Source organism: Rhinoraja longicauda, chromosome 2 (assembly GCF_053455715.1).
Source record: "Rhinoraja longicauda isolate Sanriku21f chromosome 2, sRhiLon1.1, whole genome shotgun sequence".
Lineage (NCBI taxonomy): Eukaryota > Metazoa > Chordata > Chondrichthyes > Rajiformes > Arhynchobatidae > Rhinoraja > Rhinoraja longicauda.
The window spans coordinates 60,330,879-60,336,878 of NC_135954.1; positions in this window are offsets into that span (position 1 = coordinate 60,330,879).

Genomic DNA, 6,000 nt, shown 5'->3' on the forward strand with positions numbered 1-6,000 from the left:
GACAACTCACACACAAAGACACTGATTGGACTTAGCATGAACAGCAGCAAAATGCTTTTGAGGCACTTAAGCGGCATATGTCCTGCCCACCTGTTCTGTTGTACTATGATGTCAGCAAGCCGGTGACACTTACCTGTGATGATTCAGAGTATGGACTCAGTGCAGCATGTTTGTACGGAGGAAAACCCATAGCATATGCTTCACGGACGCTAACTGACACCAAAACCAGATATGCTCAAATTGAAAAAAGTGCTGTTGGCGGTGGTTTTTGCGTGTTCCAAATTCAATGATTACATCTATGGCAAGCCAGTGACCATAGAAACAGACCACCAGCCCCTGGTCACCATACTAAAAAGGATAATGTTAACACTTCAAAGGATAATGTTAACACTTCCAAAGTCCAGCATCACCCTCATTTACAAATGTGGAAAACAAATGCACCTGGCAGACACTCTGTCTCGAGCTCCCAGGAGTTCCACAGTTCAGCATGCTGAAGAGAGGACAGCTTTGATGTCATGACAGTCAACTACAGATCTTATTCTCGCTTTGAGGAGTTAAAGAGACACACAGCAGATGACACAACCCTGCAGACACAGCACTATCATCAGACATGAATGGCCCAGCAAACAATGCAATCTTCCACATGCTGTTCGCCCTTATTTTCCTTTCAGAGATGAACTAACTATTGAAGACGGGGTCATCATGAAGGGTCACAAAGCAGTCATTCCTTCCTCACTACAAAAGGAGTATGTCAGCATTATGCACAGAGGGTATCCTGGTGCAGAAGCTACTAAACGGAGAGCAAGAGGCATAGTTTTCTTGCTTACAATGACAGACGACATCAGCAAGGAGATACTGTCATGCTCTGTGTGGAACAGCACAAATTCACACCAGCAGAAAGAACCATTCCTGCTGCATCCAGTTCCAGACCTGCCTTCGTCGACGGTGGCAACAGACATCTTTGAATGGCACAGTCAGCAATACTTGGAGCGAGTGGACTCGTATTCAGGCTGGTACGAGATTGACCTGCTTCATGATGCTACTTCAGCAACAGTCATCTCAAAACTTAAGAGACACTTTTCAGTTCATGGAGCACAACATACCCTCATATCAGACAATGCCAAACAGTTCACAAGCCAGTGCTTTAAAGACTTTGCTACACAGTGGGACTTCATTCATGTTACCAGCAGCCCAGTATCCCCAATCTAATGGGTTAGCTGAAAGAGCTGTCCGCAGCGCTAACCAACTCATGGAGAAGTCTCACAGAGATGGAACTGATGTTTTTCTAAACCTCCTCAATCTCAGAAACGTGCCACGTGACACAAAGCTTGGATCTCCAGCACAGAGACTAATGTCAAGGCAAACACGTACTACTCCCCCAGTCTCAAGGAAGCTGCTTGAACCACACATGCGTAAGACTCAGGAGGTACAAGCCCAGCTTCTAAATAAAACACTGTCACAGAAAGTGTGCTATGACCAATCAAGCCGACCACTTCAGCCATTGATGGAAGGACATGTTGTCAGGTTGCTGACCCCACAAGGTTACAACCGGACAGGCATGGTAAAGGAAATATGCCAGGAGCCCAAATCTTACCTTATTCACTCAGAAGGAAAGCTGTACAGAAGGAATCGCAGACACATTTTGCCTGTAGTCGATCCTGCCCCAGCACAGCTAAATCCATGTGACACCGATCACCAGGATACTGGACTTGGGTCAAAAGACTATAACGCTCTCCCAAGAGACGGACAAGAAATAATGGACTGAGCAGCTCCAGGTTCAGGTGTTTGTGCCTGTGGCTAAGCTGCCTTTGAACACCACTGAGAGTCTGTACAGAACATGCTTAGGTCGTGTCAGCAAACCAAATCCCAAGTACAGAGACTGAATTCACATCTCAGCTAAATATACATAGACACATTATTGTTAATCTATTGTGTGCTAAAAGCTGACAATCAAGTGTTCAAGTCAATATGTAAAGTACGTTTACTATGCTGTGACCTTAATTTTGTGTTTCACAGTGTGTATACTTGTTTGGCTATAGTAACTGATAGCAGGGTGTTCTCTTATCTTTCTCACCTCATATGTTTTTTATAGCAGTAACTGAATATATCTGTTGGATATTGGTCATTTTGTATGTCCTGCTACATTTACTACATAACAAGATATTTTGTCATTATACAGAGCATGAGCTAAGGAAAGGGGATGTAGGTCAGTCACTGTTCACAGTCTATGTTGAGTTATTGCAGACACCGTTCCTGGAGGAAGTTATCTTGTGCATGCGTGTTACCCAGGGGAGGTTCCGATGGCTGGCGTTGCACCCTCGTTGGTCATTAAATCAGGTTTGAAGTTAAATAACATTATTCTTGCAACTTCATACAGTAACCATCATCTAACTCATCCAAGAGAAATATATGATTCCTAATTATCACCTACAGTTTAACACTTTTTAATTAAATCTTTCAACCTCCTCTGTTAAATATAGACAATAGGTGCAGGAGGAGGACATTCAGTCCTTCGAGCCAGCACCGCCATTCATTGTGATCATGGCTGATCGTCCCCAATCAATAACCCGTGCCTGCCTTCTCCCCATATCCCTTGATTCCATTAGCCCCTAGAACTCTATCTAACATATAGAAAATAATGTTCTATAATGGTCTATAGAAAATAACACAACCTGTCCAATCTTTTCTCAAAACTAAAATTTGCCAATCCTGCTAACATCCTTGTAAATCTTATCTGCACTCTTTCCAGTTAAGTGGTGAAAATATTACTAATTTCCTTAAGTTAAGTGTTTAATTGTCATATGTGCCAACAACAGAACTGTGGGATTTTTACTAGCAGCAGCAAAACAGGAAAAACACATTACTTTTTTGCATATCTTTCATTCATTGTTCTATATCTCTCGTTTCCATTTCCCGTGACTTTCAGTCTGAAGAAGGGTCTCGACTCGGAATGTCACCCATTCCTTCTCTCTAGAGATGCTGCCTGTCTTGCTGAGTTACTCTAGCTTTTTGTGTCTAAGGCAAAACACAATATTCCTTCATGCAACCAAAGACAGTACATAGTTCATAGTTTAGTTAATGTTGTGTAGTTTTTGAGATGTTTGTTGAGAAGAAGCTATTCCTGGACTTCGTGGTCATGGTTTTCACACTCCTTTTCCTTCTTCTTGATGGTGGGAGTGAAATGAAAGCATGGTCAGGATGGTGACAGTCTTTGATTATGCTATTTGCTTGTTTGAGGTAGTGCCTCTTGTAGATTCCTTAGATGGTAGAGAGATCAGTACCCATGATGGACCGGACAGTGTTCACCACTTTTTGTAATCTATGTTCCTGAACGTTTGAGTTGCCGAACCAGATTGTGATGCGACCAGTCAATATGCTCTTTACCACATACCTAGGACGTTCAAGAGAGTATATGTCAACATACCAAATCTCCTCTGGCTTCTAAGGATGTAGATACTTTGATGGGCTTGATTGCATCAATGTGCTGTGTCCAAAACAGAGCTCCAATGCTCGCTTCGGTGTAACCAACTTATGGCAGAAGTTAAACCCAAAAATATGATCTGCATACGCAGACCCTTCGTGAACATTGGCAAACATGTGAATCGTGAATTTTGAACAATGCTCTCTGTTTACTGTTTATGAATCTAAACATATAATCTTAGAATATTTCCCTATTTTCTTTGCAAGCACTTGTAGAGATACATATTCTTGTTCGCTTCCATGCAGTTTCATCATAGTTCTTGCTCCATAATCTCCTAAGTGTACCGAATCTCCATGCTTCTGTTTGTCTGGTGGAACAAGGTTGAATTACAAGTAGCAATCCATAGACAAGAATAAATCTCACCATGTCATCTGTGGATTTTAAATACAGCAAATTAAATTCTGTAATTTAAAAAAAAGGTACCAGATCCCCGTAACTTGGTCATTGCTCCTACTCTCACAGAGCGAGCAGCTTATGTTTGCTGTATTTTCTTCCCAGGGTGTTGTTTTAATAGCCATTTTGCGCTATCGTGTACCGTTTTGGCTGTAGTTCAGGAACAAACAAACAAACAAACGAGAGTTTTAGTATATTTCAGTTCTTTCAGAATGAATATTTATGTACAGTTTTTAACTGAGCACCAATGAAATGCTATTGTGTTTCGAACATGTCTGCTTTCCCCAAGGCATATATGCACCAGCCCAGCTTATTAAGATAACAAAAGTGTGTAATCAGTGTGTGAAATTCATCCTGTCCAAGAGTTATATGTAAATGTTGAATTCAATAGGCCACTTCAGATAGCAATTAAAATCAAGCACAGTGTGAGAATGGGGTCACGTATTGTTGGCCTTTATATCTAACCGGCTGGAATACATGGGGGTAGACATCACGCTGCAGTTACAAAAAGTTCTGGCTAGGAATCACAAAATGCTGGGGTAACTCAGCAGGTCAGGCAGCATCTAGGAGAGACGGAATGGGTGACGTTTCAGTCTGAAGAAGGGTCTCGACCCGAAACGTCACCCATTCCCTCTCTCCTAGATGCTGCCTGACCTGCTGAGTTACTCCAGCATTTTGTGATACCTTCGATTTGTACCAGCATCAGCAGTTATTTTCCTACACAAAAGTTCTGGCTAGATCACACTTCCGAGTTTTCTCTGACCAACAAAGAGTCAAACAGTACGGAAACCAGATGGTCGACAGTTTCAGGTTTTTCAGTTTCCTTATCATCAGCAATATAATCTGGTTGCTTCACACTGGTATGGTAATCATGACAGTGCAACTACATATTTACCTTGAAGATAGAAACAAAATGCAAGAGTAACCCAGTGGGACAGGCAGCATCTCTGGAGAGGAGGATGAAAGAGTGACATTTTGGATCAGGACCCTTCTTCAGAAACATGCATTTAAACATACTCAGTGACCAAGCTTGTACATTCCTGAATTGAGAATGCCATAGATGCACATCCTTTTATATGAAGAAAATTATTTTCCTCTCAGTTCTGAAAGGCTAATTCCTTAGTTGAGTCCCAGGTTCTAGAATGCAACCCTTGCAGGTTAATCGGCCTTTGTAAATTGCCCCTCATGTGTAGGGAGTGGATATGAAAGTGGGATTACACTGAAGTAGTGTGAACGAGTGATCGATGGTTGGCATGGACTCGGTGGGCCGACGGAACTGTTCCCATGCCTAATTTCTAAACTAAACATTACACTGCATCAGATATCCCAGAATTTCTAGAACTCACTATTTTCTCCTTAAGTGTGATAAGCAGAAGTATCTTTTGAGTAGCTTTCTCAAATCACTATCTTACTTATTTGGTCCTCTATGTCATTACATGTTCCCAACAAAGGAATGTGTACACTGGGTGCATGAACACTTGAGATGCCCTAAATATTAAAGAGCTGGAACTCCTTGAGCAATAATCAAACATAATTTCAGCAAATGATTTAAAAAGAGTCTTTCAAGCGTAAATAATTCAGTATAAATAATACAGAAGTGATAAGCTGCATGCTATCTACCAATATCTGTTTTAACAGTTCTTTATGCAATTTTTAATGAACATTTTTTACCTTGCAGAAATGACTTAACATTTCCGTATACTTTGTGTAAGGGTGAAACTTGCAAAAAAAAAATTAGTGGCTTAATGCTGCAACACTTGCAAACTCTTCTTCATACCTTTACACTTGCCAATCTTCTCTGAGTGTGGATCTTGGGTCTTGCTGTGACAAAGATGGCCGATCATTTAAGAGAAGCTTACGGATGTTAAGTAATTTCCAGGAAACAATTGATTATTTGGATTCTTGAGAACCTTGGGAGAAGTATTCTGCTGCCCTTAGTGAAAATCTAGTGTGATTAGTGGTAGAAGCTATTAACAGAGAATAATAATAATATCAATTGATATTACGGATCCCTCAACAAACTGCAGGACATTGACATACATTGCTCGATCATAATAGTACAGTAATTAGATTTTGGAAATGTTTGATTGGTTGGATTATCCTGAGGTAGTGCAACACACTCTAGA